Consider the following 22,379-nt stretch of genomic DNA (forward strand, 5'->3'; position numbering starts at 1 on the left):
TTGATAGCTGAGTAGTATTCCATTGGGTAGATGTACCACATTTTCTGAATCCATTCCTCTGTTGAAGGGCATCTGGGTTCTTTCCAGCTTCTGGCTATTATAAATAAGGTTGCTATGAATATAGTGGAGCATGTGCCTTTGTTATATATTGGGCCATCTTTTGGGTATATGCCCAAGAGAGGTATAGTTGTGTCCTCACGTAGTTCAATGTCCAATTTTCTGAGGAACCTCCAGACTGATTTCCAGAATGGTTGTACCAGTCTGCAATCCCACCAACAATGGAGGAGTGTTCCTCTTTCTCCACATCTCACCAGCATCTGCTGTCGCCAGAGTTTTTGATCTTTTGAACTTTTCTTTAGGAGTTTCTCAGACATTCAGCATTCCTCAGCTGTGAATTCCTTGTTTAACTCTGAACCCCATTTTTTAATAGGCTTATTTGTCTCCCTGCAGTCTACCTTCTTGAATTCTTTGTATATTTTGGATATAAGCCCTCTATGTACTGTAGGATTGGTAAAGATCTTTTACCAATCTGTTGGTTGCCAATTTGTCCTAACCACAGTGTCCTTTGCCTTACAGAAGCTTTGCAGTTTTATGAGATCCCATTTGTCGATTCTTGATCTTAGAGCATAAGCCATTGGTGTTTGTTCAGGAAATTTTCTCCAGTGCCCATGTGTTTGAGATGCTTCCCCACTTTTTCTTCTATTAGTCTGAGTGTATCTCGTTTGATGTGGAGGTCCTTGATCCACTTGGACTCAAGCTTTGTACAGGGTGATAAGCATGGATCGATCTGCATTCTTCTACATGTTGACCTCCAGTTGAACCAGCACCATTTGCTGAAAATGCTATCTTTTTTTTTTTCATTGGATGGTTTTGGCTCCTTTGTCAAAAATCAAGTGACCATAGGTGTGTGGGTTCATTTCTGGGTCTTCAATTTTATTCCCCTGGTCTATCTCTCCTTCTCTGTATCAATACCATGTAGTTTTTATCACTATTGCTCTGTAATACTGCTTGAGTTCAGGGATAGTGATTCCTCCAGAAGTCCTTTTATTGTTGAGGATAGTTTTAGCTATCCTGGTTTTCTTTTTATCCAAGATGAATTTGCAAATTTTTCTGTCTCACTGTCTGAAAGATGGGAATGTTATTTTGATGGGGATTGCATTGAATCTGTAGATCGCTTTTGGTAAAATGGCCATTTTTACTATATTAATCCTGCCAATCCATGAACATGGAGGGTCTTTCCATCTTCTGAGGTCTTCTTCAATTTCTTTCTTTAGAGGTTTGAAGTTCTTATCATACAGATATTTCATTTGCTTGGTTAAAGTCACACCGAGTTATTTTATATCATTTGGGACTATTATGAAGGGTGTTGTTTCCCTAATTTCTTTCTCGGTTTGTTTCTCTTTTGTGTAGAGGAAGGCTACTGATTTATTTGAGTTAATTTTATACCCAGCCACTTTGCTGAAGTTTTTTTATCAGCTTTAGTAGTTCTCTGGTGGAACTTTTGGGATCACTTAAATGTACTATCATATCATCTGCAAATAGTGATATTTTGAGTTCTTCTTTTCCAATTTGCATCCCTTGATCTCCTTTTGTTGTCTGATTGCTCTGGCTAGGACTTCGAGAACTATATTGAATAAGTAGGGAGAGAGTGGGCAGCCTTGTCTAGTCCCTGATTTTAGTGGGATTGCTTCAAGTTTCTCTCCATTTAGTTTAATATTAGCTACTGGTTTGCTGTATATGTCTTTTCTTATGTTTAGGTATGGGCCTTGAATTCCTGTTCTTTCCAGGACTTTTATCATGAAGGGGTGCTGAATTTTGTCAAATGCTTTCTCAGCATCTAATGAAATGATCATGTGGTTTTTATCTTTCAGTTTGTTTATATAGTGGATTAAGTTTATGGTTTTCTGTATATTAAATCATTCCTGCATCCCTGGAATGAAGCCTACTTGATTATGGTGGATGATTGTTTTGATGTGCTCTTGCATTCGGTTTGCCAGAATTTTATTGAGTATTTTTGCGTCGATATTCATAAGGGAAATTGGTCTGTTCTGTTTTTTGTTGTGTCTTTGTGTAGTTTTAGTGTAAGAGTAGTTGTGGCTTCATTGAAGGAATTCGGTAGTGTTCCATCTATTTCAATTTTGTGGAATAGTTTGGATAGTATTGGTATGAGGTCTTCTATGAAGGTCTGATAGAATTCTACACTGAACCCATCTGGACCTGGGCTGTTTTTGGTTGGGAGACTTTTAGCGACTGCTTCTATTTCTTTAGGAGTTATGGCGCGGTTTAAATGTTGTATTTGTTCCTGATTTACCTTTGGTACTTGGTATCTGTCCATTTCCTGCAGATTTTCAAGTTTTGTTGAATATAGGCTTTTGTATTAGGATCTGATGATTTTTTGAATTTCCTCTGGCTCTGTCGTTATGTCTCCCTTTTCATTTCTGATTTTGTTAATTTGGATAAACTCTCTTTGTCCTCTGGTTAGTCTGTCTAAGGGTTTATCTATCTTGTTGATTTTCTCAAAGAACCAGCTTTATTTCTGTTGATTTTTTATAAAGTCCTTTTTGTTTCTACTTGGTTGATTTCAGCTCTGAGTTTGATTATTTCCTGCCTTCTACTCCTACAACCTCTATCTTTACTGAAGATTTACCCTAGGATAGTGACTGTCCTTGTAGGTTTTGATCTTGAAGAACTAGTGACAGACTATGGAGCACTGAACAACAGGCCAACAAAAACAACTGATACCTCAACATTATTATCATTTGTTCCACTAGAATCCTACACTGAAAGAAAAAAATGTGACTTGAATAAATGAACAAGTAAATAAAATCTCAACCAAGTAACTGCAAATGAGCCAGTCCTGCTGTAGTACAAAACTACCACACATCCAAACGACAAGTCACAAACCTAAATTAGTGGTGCTGTAGTATTTGTATTCAGGGAGAGGGATACATGTCAAATCACACACACACATACACACACACACACACACACACACACACACACACACACACACACCTCAAGAGAAGAATTGTAATAACATTTAAGGAATTTAAAGACCAAATAAATACATCATGAAAGGAAATGAGAAGTCAAATGAGTCTACTAATTATTTGAAATGAGAACTCAATAAAAAGAAATACTGCTAAAAAGAAACTCACAATCAAACAATTGAAATGAAAACATAATAAAATGTCAATAGGTCATATAAGAAGCTCATTGGAAAGCTTTACCAACTGACTGGGTTATATCAGAATTCTTTAGTTCAGCATATCAGATCTTGAAGAAGGGGAACTCAAAATCATTTTGACAGGATCAATGAGAAATCTAAAAACAAATCTGCGAGACATGAACAAGTTTTGGGACAGAATATAAAGTCAAGTTTACAAAGTGTGGACATACAAAAAAGGAATAAGAATTGCATACTAAAGGCATAGACAATATTTTTAATAAAATTTTAGGAAAAATACCTCAATACAGAAAAAGAGATGCTAATCTAGGTAAACAAGACATATAGTACAGAAAATTGGATTAACAAATTCCACATTTCATATTTTAAATAGCAAAAATACTAGTTAAAAGGGTATTGAACACTTCAAAGGAGAAAAGGCAAGTGTCCTATATAGGCAGTCAGTCAAAATAGTAGTTCATTATTCAATATAAGCTTTTCAAACCAAAGGACTTGAAAAGATAATGCAAGCCCTGAAATGTCATATCTGCCAACTGAGACTATTGTGGTAGTTATGCTATCTGCTACAATTGAAGAAGAAACAAATTATTTCTACAACTAAAACAGTCTAAAATGATTCATGACCTCCATTCAGCTCTATAGAGGACACTGGAGGGAATATAAAAAGAATATCCAAGAAGCAACAGGATTGTGCGGGGTCGGAAATAAATAACAATACAAGAACACTTAACAAACTAAAGACTAAGAAAACACCAAAAAAGTTAATGCAATAATAGGAGTCAATAAATAACTTTCAATAATAACACAGAATATCAATGGTCTGAACCCTCCCCAACAAAAAGACAAAAGTGTAGCAATTTTAGGTTAGAAGATAGAATCTATATTTTTGTTGCTTCCAAAATATACATTTCAGCCTCAAAAGTAGCTATCTCTTTAAGGTAAAATGATGGAAAAATGTACTCCAAGTAAATAGAACTAGGAAGCAAGCAAATATTACTATTGTATTTCAAAGCAAAAGTAATGAGAATGAACAGAAAAGGCCAATTCATACTGATTAGGGGAATAGCACATTATGAGGACATTTTCATTCTAATCACACCAAAAACAGATACACTCAATTTTGTAAAACAAACACTAAGAGATATGGAATCATAGATTACCTCTGATACAAAAATAGTTGGCTAACTTCAGTACTTTACTTTCACTAAAAGACAAGTCACCTGAACAAAATGTAAAGAGTAAAATATCACTGTTAACTGGCACCATTGAACAAATTGACCTAATAGGCATCTATAAAACATTCCACTCAAACACTTCTGACTATAGACTGGGCTCCAAAGCTCATGTTACTCTTTGTAAAATAAGTTACATATTAGAATAAAAAAATATATTATCTATGAAAAATTGAAGTAGCTTCCTGCATTCTGTTTGGTTACAATGCAATTAAGATAATATAATAGCTTAAAATATGAAATAAGCTTAATTGTGGAAAATTTATAACATAGTTTATTCAGTATCACTATCAATAAAATAATTTTACACAGGAGTAATTCATTTACTATAAATTAAAGAACATATTCATGTTTATGTAAATGTTATCATTATCAGGATCCCTTTTTTCCAATATTCCTACCAGCCCATTGTATTTTCTTTGTGATAATAAACATTTATTTTTTGTTCTTTTTTTTCAGAGCTGGGGAACGAACCCAGGGCCTTGCGCTTCCTAGGTAAGCGCTCTACCACTGAGCTAAATCCCCAGCCCTGATAATAAACATTTTCAAGAAGTTAAGGTGACAATGTAATAGAATTGAAGACCCAGAAATGAAACCACACACCTATGGGCACTTGATTTTTGACAAAGGAGTCAAAACCATCCAATGGACAAAAGATAGCATTTTCAGCAAATGGTGCTGGTTCAACTGGAGGTCAACATGTAGAAGAATGCAGATCGAGCCATGCTTATCACCCTGTACAAAGTTTAAGTCCAATTGGATCAAGGACCTCCACATCAAACCAGATACACTCAAACTAATAGAAGAAAAAGTGGGGAAGCATCTCAAACACATGGGCACTGGAGAAAATTTCCTGAACAAAACACCAATGGCTTATGCTCTAAGATCAAGAAACGACAAATGGGATCTCATAAAACTGCAAAGCTTCTGTTAGTCAAAGGACACTGTGGTTAGGACAAATCGGCAACCAACAGATTGGTAAAAGATTTTTACCAATCCTACAACAGATAGAGGCCTTATATCCAAAATATACAAAGAACTCAAGCAGTTAGACTGCAGGGAGCCGAATAACTCTATTAAAAAATGGGGTTCAGAGCTAAACAAAGAATTCTCAGCTGAGGAATGCTGAATGGATGAGAAACACCTAAAGAAATGTTCAACATCTTTAGTCATAAGGGAAATGCAAATCAAAACAACCCTGAGATTTCACCTCACACCAGTGAGAATGGCTAAGATCAAAAACTCAGGCGACAGCAAATGCTGGCGAGGATGTGGAGAAAGAGGAACACTCCTCCATTGTTGGTGGGATTGCAGACTGGTACAACCATTCTGGAAATCAGTCTGGAGGTTCCTCAGAAAATTGGACATTGAACTGCCTGAGGATCCAGCTATAACTCTCTTGGGCATATACCAAAAAGATGCCCCAACATATAATATATATATATTATATATGCTCCACTATGCTCCACTATGCTCATAAGCTGCCTTATTTATAATAGCCAGAAGCTGGAAAGAACCCAGAATCCCTTCAACAGAGGAATGGATACAGAAAATATGTACATCTACAGAATGGAATATTACTCAGCTATCAAAAACAATGACTTAATGAAATTCATAGGCAAATGGAGGGAACTGGAAAATATCATCCTGAGTGAGGTAACCCAATCACAGAAAAACACACATGGTATGTGCTCATTGATAAATGGATATTAGTCCAAATGCTTGAATTACCCTAGATGCACAGAACACATGAAACTCAGGACAGATGATCAAACTGTGAATGCTTCACTCCTTCTTTAAAAGGGGAACAAGAATACCCTTGGCAGGGAATAGGGAGGCAAAGATTAAAACAGAGGCAGAAGGAACACCCATTCAGAGCCTGACCCACATGTGGTCCATACATATACAGCCACCAAACTGGATAAGATGGATGAAGCAAAGAAGTGCAGGCTGACAGGAACCAGATGTAAATCTCTCCTGAGAGACACAGCCAGAATACAGCAAATACATAGGCGAATGTCAGTAGCAAACCACTGACCTGAGAACGGGACCCCCGTTGAAGGAATCAAAGAAAGGACTGGAAGAGCTTGAAGGGGCTCGAGACCCCATATGAACAACAATGCCAATCAATTTGAGCTCCCAGGGACTAAGCCACTACCCAAAGACTATACATGGACTGACCCTGGACTCTAACCTCATAGGTAGCAATGAATAGCCTAGTAAGAGCACCAGTGGAAGCGGAAGCCCTTGGTCCTGCTAAGACTGAACTGCCAGTGAATGTGATTGTTGGGTAGGGCAGTAATGGGGGGAGGATGGGGAGGGGAACACCCATAGAAGGGGAGGAAGAGGTGTTAGGGGGATGTTGGCCCAGAAACCGGGAAAGGGAAAAACATTCGAAATGTAAATAAGAAATACTCAAGTTAATAAAAAAGAAAAAAAGAAGTTAACGTGACATTTCACTATGTATTTTTTTTTATTTCTCCCATATTCTTGGTGATATAAACTTCATTCCTAAGACTGTTTTCCATTTATCTTATTCTAAGTGATGTCTATTTTTGCTTTTCTGTTTGTAAATAAGGTTGAATTTTGCTTTTGAATATTTGGAGCAATATTTTGTGAACATAGATTTCTTATCAGATGTGTAACTCAAATATATCACATTTTGTGTAGGCTTTCACTTGATCATACTTATTGTTTACTCTGCTGTGTAATAATTAAATTTCCTATAATTACATTTACTTCTTTTAGCTACCAGTGTTTTTTTATTTTAAATAAGTAAGCAAGATGAAACTTGCACTGTGTATATATTTTAAGTTGTCTTCTATAACATTTATATTTTCATGTTAGGACTCTCACATAAACATCAAGATGTACAACTGTTCTGTATGTGCAAAGGGCCAATCTTCATTCTATGCATTCTATCTTTGCAATTCAGTTTCTGGGGGCCCCTATGGGCTCAGTTTAGTTGATTCTGTAGGTTTTCTTGTGGTGTCCTTGACCTCTTTTTATCCTTTAATCCTTCTTCCCAATCTTCAGCAGGATTTCCCAAGCTCTAACTTAACGTTTGGCTATAGGTCTCTACATCTGTTATCATAGCTTCTGAGTGAAGCCACTTAGATAACAGTAATGCTAGGCTCCTCTCTGCAAATATAGCAGCAAATTATTTGTTGTGTCTGGGTAGGTACTCTCGTGGCATTACCCCTGCATCTCTTGTAGGTAAGACAAATTGTGGGTCAAAGTTTTTATGGTTCGGTTGACATCCATGTTCCACAATTGGAATTATTTTCTGGTTACTGGAGATGGACATTTCTAGATGTAATTGCTAGAAGTCCTAGCTATGCCCCTCATGCTTTCATGGGAACTTCCATTACGCTAGCTTTGTAGCTCATCCCAAAGATTACAGAAGATTTTATATATATATATATATATTCCTCTTGCTCCCATCTGCATCTCTCCCAACTTAGTTCCCTTCTTCCATCCACCATGATGCATGATGTCTATTCTATTTCCTCTATTCAGTGATATTCAAGTGTGCTCCTATGCCTTCCGTGTTACTTGACTTCTTTTGGTCTGTAGACAGCAGCATAGTTATCCTGCAGTTTAAGCCTAATGGACACTTAAAAAAGGAATACAAACCATATTCAGACCATGTTTGTCTTCCTGCATCTGGGTTACCTCATTCAGGATGATCTTTTCTAGTTCCACCAATGTACCTGCAAATTTCAGAATACCACTGTTTTTTAATACCAGTGTAATATTCCACTAGGTAAATCTATCATATTTTCTGTATCCATTCTTCTGTTGAGGGACATCTTGATTGTTTCCAGTTTCTGACTAATACAAATGAAGCTGCTCTGAGCATGTGTCCTTGTGGGATGGTGGAACATTTTTTTGGGTGTATGTCCAGGAGTATTCCAGCTAGGTTTTGAAGTAGAACTATTCCTAATTATGAGAAACAACCAAATTTATTTCCAAAGAGCTTGTATAAGTTTGTAGTTACACCAGCAATGGAAGAGTATTCCCTTTGTTCCATATCCTTGCCAGTGTGTGTTGTTCCTTGAGTTTTGCTCTTAGCTAATCTGAGGAGTGTAAGTTGAAATCTTAGAATCATTTTGATATGCATTTCCCTGATAACTAAGAATATTCAATATTTCTTTAGTGCTTCTCTGCCATTAGATATTTGTCTCCTTAGAATTCTTTGTTTAGATCTGTACCTCATTTTAAATTGGGCTATTTGGTTTGCTGATGTCAAATTTCTTGAATTCTTTATATATTTTGGATATCAACCCTCTGTTCAATATTAAGTTCATGAAGAATTTTTCCTATGTTGTAGGCTGCTGTTTTTCCTTTGATGATGTTTTTGCCTTGCAAAAGATTTTCAGTTTCATAAGGTCCCATTTATTAATTATTGTTCTTAGACCCTGTGCTATGGGTGTTCTGATCAGAGAGAGTCTTTTCCTGTGTCTATGAGTTCAAGGCTATTCCAAATGTTTCTTCTATCACATTTAGTGGGCCTAGCCTTATGTTGGGGTATTCCATCCATTAGATGTTGAGTTTTATTCGGGGTCATAAGTATGGATTTATTTGGTTCCTTTCAAATGCAACATCCAGGTTGACCAGCACTGTATGTTGAAGATGATATCTTTTTTCCCAATGTGTATTTCTGATTTTTTTCCTCCTTATAAAAAACAAAACAAAACAAACAGAAAAAACCAACCAACCAACCAACCAACCTACCAACCATATTAACAAGTGTCCCTAGATAAGTGAACATATCTCTGCAATTTTCACACAGTTCTATGGATTAATATATCTGTTTTTGTGTCAATTCCATGATGTTTATATTACTATAGTTCTGGTACATACTTCAAAATCTGGGATGCTTATATTTTCTGTAGTTTTTTTTAATTGTCCCAGATTGTTTCAAATATCCTAGTTTTGTTGTTTGTGTGTGTGTTCATATGAAGCTGAAGGTTTTCCTTTCACAATCTGTGAATAATTATTTTGGAACTTTTATGGGGATTTCATTGAATCCTTAGTTTGCATTTGGTAGGATGACTAGTTTTATTGTAATTAAACTGATCCATGACCATGGAAGATATTTCTTTTTTTTTCATTTTTTTAAATTAACTTGAGTATTTCTTATATACATTTCAAATGTTATTCCCTTTCCCGGTTTCCGGGCAAACATCCCCCTCCCCCCTCCCCTTCTTTATGGGTGTTCCCCTCCCCATCCTCCCCCCTTGACACCCTCCCCCCAACAATCTAGTTCACTGGGGGTTCAGTCTTAGCAGGACCCAGGGCTTCCCCTTCCACTGGTGCTCTTACTAGGATATTCATTGCTATCTATGAGGTCAGAGTCCAGGGTCAGTCCATGTAAATAGTCTTTAGTTAGTGGCTTAGTCCCTGGAAGCTCTGGTTGCTTGGCATTGTTGTACATATGGGGTCTCGAGTATTTCTATCTTCTGATACTTTATTCAATTTCTTTCTTTAATGATTTGAAAATTTTATCATACAAGTCTTTCACTTACCTTGTTAGAGATTCCCCTAGATCTTTTGTATTATTTGAGGTTATTGTGAAGGGTGCTATTTTCCTGATTTTTCTCATTCCATTTGTCATTTATATGTAGGAGAGCTAGTGGTATTTGTGAGTTAATTTTGTATCCAGTTTCATTGGTGAAAGTGGTTATAAGTTGTAGGAATTTTCTGATGTAATTTTCTGGTTCACTTAAGTATAGTATCATATCACCTGCAAGTAAAAACACCGACTTCTTTCTTTTCAAGTTGTATCCTTCAGTTGTCTTATTATTCTAGCTAAGATTGCATGTATTATATGGAATGGGCATGAAGAAAGTAGGCTAATTTGTCTAATTCCTGATTTTAGTGGAATTGCTTTGAGATTCTCTCTGCTTAAGCTGGTGGTCACTATGTGTCTAACTGGATGTAATGTCCACTCAACACGAGATAACTTATGCCTGGTACTAGAAATTTATCAAATTTCTTTGGGCCAATAAGATCATGGATCTTAGAAGATAATCTGTCTTTTTGCAGGGCAAGCAAAATTCGTAACTACATTCTAAATTTTCGCCTTAAACCCACAATTTAGTGTAACTAACACCTCTCACCAAAAAAAATTCTGTTTATAGCAAGTGGAGACAATCACAGAGAGCTTCAACTGGGCAAAATGTAAAGATCAATTGGGGAGGCCTGACCCAATATGACACCTAGGTCACAGCTCCTGAATTTATAACTGAGGTTACATCATGAAAGAAAAAGCAAAACAATTGTAAAAGTCATAATACTAGAAACATACGTGTCGAGCAGTCTCTCCTAGAAATGGCTTCTTAATTGAGACCCGAACAATAACAAAATCAATAGTGAAAGGAGGAAAATGGAAGGAGGAAAATTTTTTTTCTGTGTCAGAACCATCTAGAATCTGAATGATATGGTAGAATGAGTAGAGAGCTTGGATGTAGACAGCTACAATTACAATTTGACTTGTTAATTATTATATATAGTTATATACCTTGATAAGGAGCTATAAGCAAAACTGCTGAGAGGAGAGGTAGTGCAGGGCTCTGGTGCTCTTCACCAAGATCTCTCACCCAGCTAGGTGTGTGGGTTCTGGCAATGAGGAGAGAAATCGGGGAGGGAGGGGGAACAGCTTTCTCTGTTGCCAGCTGCTGGTCCTCCCTTCAGCCACTGCCTGCTGCTTTGGTTGCTCAGGCCCGGCTGAGCTAGCAGGAGACTAGCCAACAAGGGGTGCAGGGGAGCTTCTGGCAGTGATCTCAGGGGAAGCAGATCTCTTCCTCAAGCAGTGGTGTTACAGCACTTATGACAGAAACTCTTAGACGATGGAATAATTCTTGCACAACTTTAATTCTGAACACAACACTTAAATGCAGTTTTTTGGATGGGTCAGTGTCTTTTTATTGGTTTGGCCTGGGAACTTGGGAAGACCTCATCTACTTATTCAGGGGCATGTTCTTGTCTCTAGGACTGATCTGTCTTGAGCTTATGTGACCTGTGGTCATGTCTTCACCTGTGGAGGAGGGGCTTGAGGCATTGTCCTACATGACTGCTCTGTCTCAAACTTTTCTATAGGGGTCTTTGGTGGGGGGCAGCTATGTGAGACCCTGATATTCTGGGAGACTGGGAATGCACCTGCCATCCCTTTTAGGGCCTCCTAGGGATTCCACCTATCTTGACCAGGAATCAGGATACCTTTCACTGCCTGCCACTCCACAAGGTAGCATCTGAAGTGAGTGTATTAATTGATTGTGTAATATGTTCTGGTTATTCCTAAAGCTATGTATACACAAATAACACAAAAGGACTCAGCAGGTTCTAGTTATTTATTTTTTTCTCACATGTGTGAATGAACACACACATACACACACACTTTATGGTTTGATATATATTAAAATAACACAAATTAAAATATTGTGTTTCTCTGAACACAATTCAAATTTCTTCTGTGGAGCATTTACTTTGTTCAGTTTATTAAGTAACTATATCATGTCATTTTCTTAGGCAGAAGTCCTCAGAATTTATTTTATATTATTTTCTCTACATCACACATTAGAACCACAAAATTTCTTTCTTGCTGTAGTGCTGTGACCGAATACATTTCACAATATTGGCTATTACAAGTCTGTATACAGGAAGATTATTTGTCAGTGGGATGCAAGAGACAAATTCTAGTTTGTCTTCCTACCTTAATATTGTCTTCTTGCAGTCTAAAATTTGCAAGGTTGCTTTTAATATTTTCTAACATAAATCATGTGTTTCCTTTGGCTAGAAAACTTTAGTAGAGGCTATGCATGTCCTACTTTGCTTAGGTGAGTTGTAGTTTCTTCCTGTTGTTCTGGAATAACTATTATTAGATCCCTTTTCTTTTTCAAAAAGATCCCTGCTTGGGATGATTGTTTGGTAGTTATTCTACTTCTGTAGCTTCTCTGCAATTCACATCAAATTAAACCTACCCTCATCCTCTTTGCCAAAATGGAATTGATCAATCTCTGCCTTCTTCAGGATTCCAACATAACTCATTTTTTTTTAAATTTCTAGGAGTACTGATCTTTGTGTATATTGAGTAAGGTCAAACTTTTTTCTCACATAGTTGTTTGCACTTGACTTTTCCCTCTGCCCAGTATGCTGCTCTTTCACATTGGAAGCCTCCTCCTTAGACAAACTATTCTCCTTTAATGATCATTATTCTAAACTTTCCATCAATACTTTTCACAGAGCTTTGGCATATTTATATTTCTGTTTGTCGAACACATGGTATTAATTTTTTAAGAAAGTTATTAGTTTAATTGAATTGACTTGCTTCTTTACTCAATATTTTACTATGAAACTCTACTTCATTATTCTGCACACTTTAGCTGTCAAAGTTTAATTTTTGTCTGAAGCGTAATCATAAGTGCTTAACATCTATTAGTTGCCTTATAAATACTTGAAGGTTACATGAATTAGATGTCGAGATCTGAGAACACAAATATGATCTTTTTTGTGCTGAAATTGACTGCAGAGAAAATTTGGAACTATAAATGAAGCAATGATTTCATGAATCAGTTTCAATGTTTAGGTGATTAATAGACTACATTCAGAATTTAAAAAGAAAACATGAGTAAAAATTACAAATATAAATGTTTTCATGATTATCAAAATTCAATTTGCAAGCTTTTTGAGTTTATTTTCCCCACCCTCTTCTTTACTCTATTCTTACCAACAACTCTGGTAGAGGACCATTGCTTCGTTGGAGGCTACACTGTCTATCAGAACTCCAGTGCAGACTTCAAGCTTGGCTGGAGGCCATGGCAGGATCAGAACTCCATTATATCCACTCTGCCTGACAGGAGAACATGTTGTCTAGCAAAAAACCTGGCCACATTGGAAAGAAGACCAGAGAAGAAACAGAAAGAAAAGAACACAATGCCATCTAACAAAGACAAAACAGAAATTGGCACCTAGACCTATGATAATCCAAACCCAATGTCTAGATAGCAGCACAAAATACAATAAATAAGAGCTAAGGCTATGTGTTACTACCAGAACCCAACTATCCTACTATAGCAAGCCTTAAAGATTCTAACACAGCTGCAACACAAACTAAACCAAAACAAAACAAATATCCAAAACCAACCTTACCACCAAATTTATGAAGATGATAGAAGATTTTAAAGATGAAACAAATGAAAAGAAAAAGACAAAAATTAGAAGAAATGAATAAAACATAAAGAAACCAAGAAAAAAGAAACAGTTAAAGAAAGGAATATACATGTTTATTACCTAAAAATGGAAATAGAAGCAAAAATGGAACACAAATGGAAGAAAATCTAGAAATGAAAAATCTGGGTGAGCATAAACTGCAGACACAAGGATCACCTAAAGAATACCAGAGTTGTAAGAGATAATTTCAGGCATTAAAGATACATAGAAAAAGTGGATATATTTGTTAAAGAAAATGTTAAATTTAAAAGGTTCCTGACACAAATCATTCAGGAAATCTGGGACAATGTGAAAAGACTAAACCTAATAATAATAGAAATGGAAGAGGGTAAAGAGTCCCACCTCAAAGGCCCATAAAATATTTTCAGTGAAATCACAGAAGCTGTTCTATAGCTTGAACAACATAGTATTGGCATAAAACCAGACACATTTAAACAATGGTGTGAAATTGAAAACCAAAATATAAATCCACACACCCATGGCCATCTGATGCTTAATAAAGAGATCAGAAATACACAATGAAAAAAAAAAACAAAAAGGAGAAACTGTTTTCAACAAATGGTGCTGCTATAATTGTGTTGCTGCTTTTAGAAGAATGTAAAAAGTACCATACTTATCAGCTTATATAAATTTGAAGTCCAAGTGCATAGTAGACCTCAGCTTAAAAACAAATGCACTGAACCCATAAAAAACAAAAGTAGGGAATAGTTTTGTACACACCGGCACAAGAGACAATTCTCTAAACAACGCTGATAGCACAGGCAATGAGATAGATAATAAATAGGACCTCATGAACTAAAAAATTCTACAAGGCATAATATATCATCGGTAGTAAAATAAGCAGCCTACACAATGGTGAAAAGACTTGTGCCAATTCCACATCTGATAAATGACTAATATGTAAAATATATAAAGAACCCAAGAAACTGGATATCATCAAAATAAATAACTTAATAAAAAATGGAAAGAGAATAACATTTGAAATGTAAATAAATCAACTATCCAATTAGAAGAAAGAAAGATGAATTCTTTAAGGGTCACTGGGAAAATCTATTGGTTGCCTGAAATTATTTATAATAATGATGGTATTCAATAACAAAAATATCATTACATTGTAAAAAACTCTGTGTAAGAATGTTGGCATAGGTCAGTGGTATAGTGCTTGCCTAACATAATCTTCGGTTTATTGCTGGTATCACAATGATAACAAACAAAAAGTTGGAACATAGATAATAATAGAGAATTCTTATTAGAGTAATCTCAAATGGTGAGACAAAACATGGAAATATTCAACATACTTTCCTATTATCTAGATGTAAATCAAAAGAACTGTGAGATTCCTTCGAACACTTAGGTAAATGACTAAGGTCAATAACACAAGTGACGGGTCATAAGGGACAAGGGGAAAACTCCTCCACTGCTGGTGGAAGTGCAACCTCATACAGCCACTATGAAAACAGACATGACAGTTCTTCAGAAAATTTGGAATCAATCTACCTCAAGATTCAGCTATACACCACCCTTTTAAATATACCCGAAGGATTCCCTGTCCTACCATAAAGACACTTGCTCAACTATGTTCATAAAAGCTTTATTCATTATAGCTAGGAAATGAAAACAACTTAGATGTCCCTCAAATAAAGAATGGATAAAGAAGATATGCTACCCAATGGAGTATTACTCGGTTGTGAAGAAAATTCCATCGCAAAATTTGCAGGAAAATCTATGAAACTAGAAAAAAGAAACATCCAGAAGAATGTAACTCAGACCCAGAAAGACAAATATGGTAGGGACTCACTCATAAGTATGTAGTAGATATCTCATAAAGGATAGTTCTCTTATATCCTAAGGACTCACACAGGCTAATTAACAAGGGAGGCTCTTGAGAAGGCATGGATCCTTCTGGGATGTGGAAATAGAATTTGTTTTGCAGAGGAACTGGGGTTGGGGATGGGAATTGAAGGTATCAGGTTGGAGAAAGAGAGGGATGGAAGCATACAAGTACAGTACAGGGGATTTAGGGGAAACTAGGGAGGAGGGTGATGTTGAAATTTGATGCAGTAGAAACTTCCTGGAACACTTGAGAGTAACCCTAGCAATGATTTTTAATAATGTAGAGTATGTACACTGATCTTATATAACCAGGCAAGGCTTCTAGTGTTGGAGTTGGGACACCAACTCAGACATAAAACCTTTAAACTACAACCTGTCCTGCCTATGATGTGCTGGGACAACAGTGGCTCAGAGATTGCAAGAATGGCTATCCATGACTGGTCTAAATTTAGGCCCGATCTGGAGAGGGAGCCCATTCTTAGTATGTCTTAGACGGGCAGAAACCAGAAACTCTATTACTCAGAGACCAAGAGTGGAACCAAACAGCTTGCCAAAAAGCAAAAAGCAAAAAGCAAAGACTTCTGTTTTATGACTCCTACTTCTTGTACCAGACACTCCTAGATTTTTCAATATTAAATTGATATTACTTCATGTAAAACTAGCAAAAGAAATCCATACCTTTTTACAGAATATGAGATGGTTATAGAAGAAAATGTTTGCAAGTGTAAAAAATGAAAAGGAAGAAGAAATACTAATTATTATTTTTACAATGAATGATATTGCAACATATGTAAGTGCAAAGCAATTGGGAAATCATACCTCACTTCATAACATAGCCACTTGGTACATAATTTTTAGTTTCTGCAATTAGGAATAAAAAAGTTATTGCTTTCTCCCCAAATTTAATTCTTGATTTACTGAGAAAACTCTAAAAGGCATTGATTAAATTAATATACCAAGCATCAATTTTATTATTAGTATGTTTGGGTTGAAAAATATATGTTTGAACACAAACAGGATTAGATTTTTATAATCTTTAAAAAATTGGATGAAAGATTTGGATTATCTTAATATATATCACACAAAAACAAAAAAATCCTGTAAATTGCTGATTCATAAATGTGTCACCTAGAAGGCATATGATAAAGAACTAGGTTTTTGTACCAATTATTTTTATAGTCTCTTTGAAAAGTAGATTTAGGTTTGAAAAAGCTAAGACAAACTAAATTTTTGTGGTTTTTCTGTATGAAAATTGACAATTTTCATTACATTTACAAAACAGTTCTCATACAATGCTGTTAAGCTCATTTTTGTCCAATTATTTCTCCTTTCCTTGTGTTTGTTCTGAGACTAGTTGTTAAATAACTTAGGCTTTTTTTTTTCAACACAAATGACTTTAAAATGATTTGGGGATATACATAAGTCAAAATAATTCATACTCTACATCAATCTGTAAATCCACTCACGTTCTCGTTCCCTATTCTAATCATACCTGGGTATATGATCAAGTAATTCTTTAGACCCCATGAAAAGATCTGTGTTGAGCAAATCATATTAGACTTAAAATAGTGCTTGAGAAAATGTTCTATCACTGAAAAAAATGTTTCCCTTGTGATCAAGCAGGCAGCAAATAAAATCCAAAACCATACTGTGTTTACTCTTATCAACATAAAAATTACTAACATGTAATGCTAAAACATAACAGAACTTTAGGCCAATTCGTGTCTAACTCATTTCCCTTTCTTGAGCTTGGTTGGGGGCTTCATTCTGCATGTTTAGTAGAACCACAGGGTAATGGTGACTCCTGACTGCAGAAGCAGTAGGGTTCCTGACCCATTCAAATGAATGAACCAGTGCAGAAAATGTGTGTGGCATGCTATAACACATGGGATGCTCTTTCTTAGCAAATCTTGAAACCAGTAAAATTAGAAAACCACGTTAAGCTTGGTGCTAAGAGAAGGTGTAGGAGGACAGACTCTGCTGCCTACTCAAGTGGAGACAAATGGAGGGAAGAACATGGGCAAAGAACACTGTTCTAGCCTTATTCCTGCTTTGCTCAATATGTCCTAGGTTTGTTTGGGTGTAGTCTTTTTTGGATTTCTCTACCTAATGCAATGCTTGTGTTTTCTATATCTGAAGTAAATTTTTTTGAACTTACATTTACATGCTTGTAGTGAAACCACGACCTTAGTCATGTTTTCATCACTAGATTTTTTATTTCTAAGTTTACTTATTATCTTTATTATTTTCATGTTTCCAATCATCTGCATTATTTCAAATTTAGAGAAGTATTCCTACACTACTGTGCTCTTATTTGTTAACTCAATCATGACTCTGATTTATTTCTGATTTTAACCTTTAGTTCCCTTCAAGATGATTTAATTAAAATTAAATAGGATTGTTGCCTACAAGGGCAGGCATCATTGATGGGTTTATATTCTTCGTTGTTGTTGTTAGTTTTACTTTTGTTTGTCTTACCTTTAAGTTGTTTTTGATTTAGAAATTTTCTCCTCAAAATATATCTATACATTTTATGTTAAAATGAACAAGAAAAATAGCTATGAAAGTAATAAATTCTGGTTAATCTCTAAATATTAAATTCTTTGAAACAAGTTGTATTCACTTGTTCATCCCTATATTGAATTATTTACCACAAAGGGTATTTTTTGCAATATTAGCATTTCACGCCATCAATAAATATTAAGCAGTTTGTAGTGAAACATTTCAGTAGGAAATGAAAACTATTACGCTATCCGAAATTTTGTGTTCACTTCCATTGTTAACTCATGCTACTGGATCATTTTATAATTTATCAGATTAAATTATTTACTGCCATTAGTGAATCATATTTCTCTGACAGTATGATTAATGCATAGCACTTTCATCAAAAATCATTGTTTTAACCTCATAAATTTTAATCATAGATGGATAGTGCAAAAATAGAAATTATTAGGTGTAATGGATCTTTGGAAAATGAAAGGCCAGTTCAATTACATCATTATTTAAAAAACAAAGCTACAATTGAATTTTATTTTACTTTTACTGTGTTTTTCAATATTATGTGAAAAGAAAATAGAATATGCAATTAATTACTGTCACTCAGCTATGGTTCTAAATGAATAATGTAAAGTTGCTGGATAATAAATAGAAGTGTAAAGGTCTTTAGGAGTAACATTGGATCAGTTATACACTCCTTCTATACACATCTGAAGTCATCGTTATAGATTATTCTAGTTTGGTGACTAGGAGGATGGTTCAGTGGTTTTGAGTACTTGATGATCATATCAGGACCCAGATTCAGTTGTTTGCTCCACATGGTAACTCACGAACATATTCTTTGCTTACCTCTGTAGACACCAGGAACATACAAAGTGCATATACATGCTAGCAGAAACTCATACTCATAAAACAAAACAAATAATTTATAATTTAAAATAAATTGTTAATTTTAAGAGATAAAGTTGAAAAACATAAAGATAACCTAATCTATGAGATGTGAAATTCCCAGTGTTAATCGACACCTGAAAATGAAAACAGGTCTTGATGTTAATTGTATTTACAATGCAATAAGTGGAAATTATAAAATATTTTAGGCAAAGAGACTTCAAAAATGGTAAAGTTATAAAAGAATAAGTAAAATTTACAAAAGTAAAAAATAGGCCAGCTTATATCCTTTAAAAACATAAAATAATGCTGAAGCTTTGAATGCTAGATCAGACAAATAAAAATTACTAAGTAGTGGAAAAATATGATCACTGGAGATTTATATATGCTGAATTATAATAGCACTGTGCTACAGTTAGTACAACTAACCAATGGAACAGGATAAATTCTAGCCATGGTATAAGAGTTACAATTATATAAAAATTAACTGATATTCATACATGTACAAAATGAAAGAATGAAATTGATTAACATTTGGAGAAATTGCATAAAACAGTTTCTGATTTGAAGAATGTTGGGGTCCAGGAATTGACTCACAAACTACACAAACACTGATCTCAGTCAGACAGGGATAGTTTATTGAGCATATACCCCAGGACTGGTCAACCAGGGCCATGGTCCAGTTTCAGAAACTAAACCATGACCCTGAGTTAACCCTCGTACAAGCAGGGGAAGGGAAAATGGGATAGGGTGTTTCTGGAGGGGAATCCGGGAACGGGGTTAACATTTGAAATGCAAATAAAGAAAATACCTAATAAAAGAAATACCTAATGAAAAAAAATTTATAGGGTTTTACAGCCCCAAATCCATAAATATCTGTGTCAAGTTATTTCACCAATCAGGATTAAGGAATAGGGAATTTCCTTAGGAATATATCTTTGCTGTACATTTATTCTGCTCCCATTGGTTGGGATATTAAACTATGGCATGGGACTTGCCTTGTCTAATATTCATGTCCTAACTTGTCTGCCAGGATGGAACTTTTTGAACATTCATGTCTTAACTTGCCAACCAGGATGTCAGTTACCCATCTACATATCTCTTTCTGCCAAGCATGATGTCAACTTTCCAGGGAGGTCTTGGGAACTTAAATTTACTAGAGTACTACTTATGCTACAGGCGTCTCTATTATATTGGGACCTAGCTCATGGGTAGCTTAGACCATAAAAGCTTATACACAGGTACAGGAAGTGATGTTGGATTATTGGTTCAGGTTCAACCTTATTCTATTGACTTTTATCATGATTGTTTTCCAAGGGCACAGAACATAATGGATTGTGTAATCAATCTTGCCACAACTCCTTCTTAAAAGGGGAAAAAATATCATATGATGGGGTATGGAAGCAAAGTTTAGAGCAGTCCTTCAAGGATTGGCCATTCAGACAGAGCCTGACCCACATGTGGCCCATATATATATATACAGCCACCAAAACTAGATAAGATGGATGAACCTAGAAAATGCATGCTGAAAGGGACCGGATATAGATTTCTCCTGAGAGACACATCCAGAGCATGTCCAATACAGAAGTCAATGCTAGCAGTAAACCACCGAACTGAGAATAGGACCCCCTTGGGGTAAATCAGAGGAAGTATTGAAAGAGTTGAAGGAGCTTGCAACCCCATAAGAACAACAATGCCAACCAACCAGCGCTTCTAGAGACTAAACCACTACTGAAAGTCTATACATGGACTGACCCAGGGCTCCAACTGCATATGTAGCAGAGAATAGCCGTGTTGGGGCACCAGGGGAAGGGGAAGACCTTGGTTCTGCCAAGATTGGACCCCCAATGCAAGGGAATATGGGGGGTGCAATAAGGGGGATGTATAGGGGGAATTCCCGTATGGGGGAGGGGGAGGGGAGGGAACGGGGACTTATGGACAGGAAACCGGGAAGGGGAAAAACGTTTGAAATGTAAGTAAAGAAACGTATCTAATAAAAAACTACTGAAGAAAAGAATTTCTAATTTAAAAAAAAGAAAGAAAGTTCCCTAGTAACAGCAGAAACATGAGAAAGTTTTTGTACAATGGCCGGGTAGCTCAGTAACTCTTACCTAGGCCTTAATATTACCTTGACCTAAACATTAACAGTGAGAAACTGTTTTTAAAAATGTATAAAGTTTATCATGAGGCTAAACAGGGCAAACAAATGTTCATATCTGGAAAAATATCATCATCTGATAAATGATTTAAAAGGAATACTGCACAAAAAAAGTATAACCATAACTTTCAACAGCTCAAAAGCAATATTAGAGTAATTTTTTCTGAGAAATCATAGATAAGAGGTAGTATTATACCAGTATCATGAAGCTGCAAACCACAAATTCATTGCTTTTTTATCATTCAATGGTGAAGATAAATCACTGGGTCTTTTGTTTTTTAGAGGGAGGAAATAGAAACCTGGCAATGTTGATTTACAAGTATTCCTTTTGAAGTTACCTAGACATAGTTTCAAATGATTGTCGCACTAAATGTTTTAAATTCATTGTCCATCAATATTGTAATTGATTATTGTATATTTATACAACAGAATACTATGAGATGACAAAATCCATGTTATTAAGTGATAAACTTGAATTTATCTCACAAAAGAAAATAATGATGGAAAGGCCATGAATGTGAAAGAGAGCAAGCAAGGAGGGGTATGTGGTAGGCACTGGAAGAAGGTAAAGGGATGAGGATAGTTTATATTATAAACCCTCAAATAAAAAGAAATAAAAGAAGTTTAAGAACACATACACTAAAATACAATTAAATGCCGTATTATACCTTCTGGAACAATGTTATATATTGCTCACACAGCTGGTATTACAGACCATAATGACATCCAGTAAGTGATATCCTTTAATGTGGAGGCTGCTATTTGTGTTTTGTTTAAGTGATGTGATTAGCTTAAACAGAGAATGCCATTTCTCTTGTTCTTAATTGTGATGGGAAATTTCCTTTTTGCATGGGGCATTTTACTTATAACTAGTCAATCTGCCAAAAACTAACGAGTGTTGCTAAGGGACTGTGGCCTAATGCTCAACCATAGATGGTGGAAAATAATCAGACAGAGCTCAGCACAGTTGATCCAATACAGGACAAATAGAAATATTCCCTGTTAGAAGGAAGGTGGAAGGAGACTCACCTAATTCATAAGACAGAACACCAAGAGAGCTGAAGAATCAAGGACACTGCCTGTATATTGTTCAGGGATGATGTTCTTGTGAGTCAGCATCCATGCTGGGGGAGCCTTTTAGTAGGACAGTTGTGTAAAAGTGACCCACATTTCTAGAACTCTTCATCCGTGCTCCTTTATGTATTTCCATTAACATCCCTGGTTCTTTTGGTTTGCCCTTGGTTCTCTTTCAGAAATAATCATTGTTTATTTTGTCTCCCCATGGAGCATCATGTAAAAAGCTTGTCCTCACTCCAGAATCACAACGTTAATCATTCATTTTTTAGAAGCT

The sequence above is a fragment of the Rattus norvegicus genome, chromosome 5, assembly GCF_021556685.1.
Source record: "Rattus norvegicus strain SHRSP/BbbUtx chromosome 5, alternate assembly SHRSP_T2T, whole genome shotgun sequence".
NCBI lineage: Eukaryota > Metazoa > Chordata > Mammalia > Rodentia > Muridae > Rattus > Rattus norvegicus.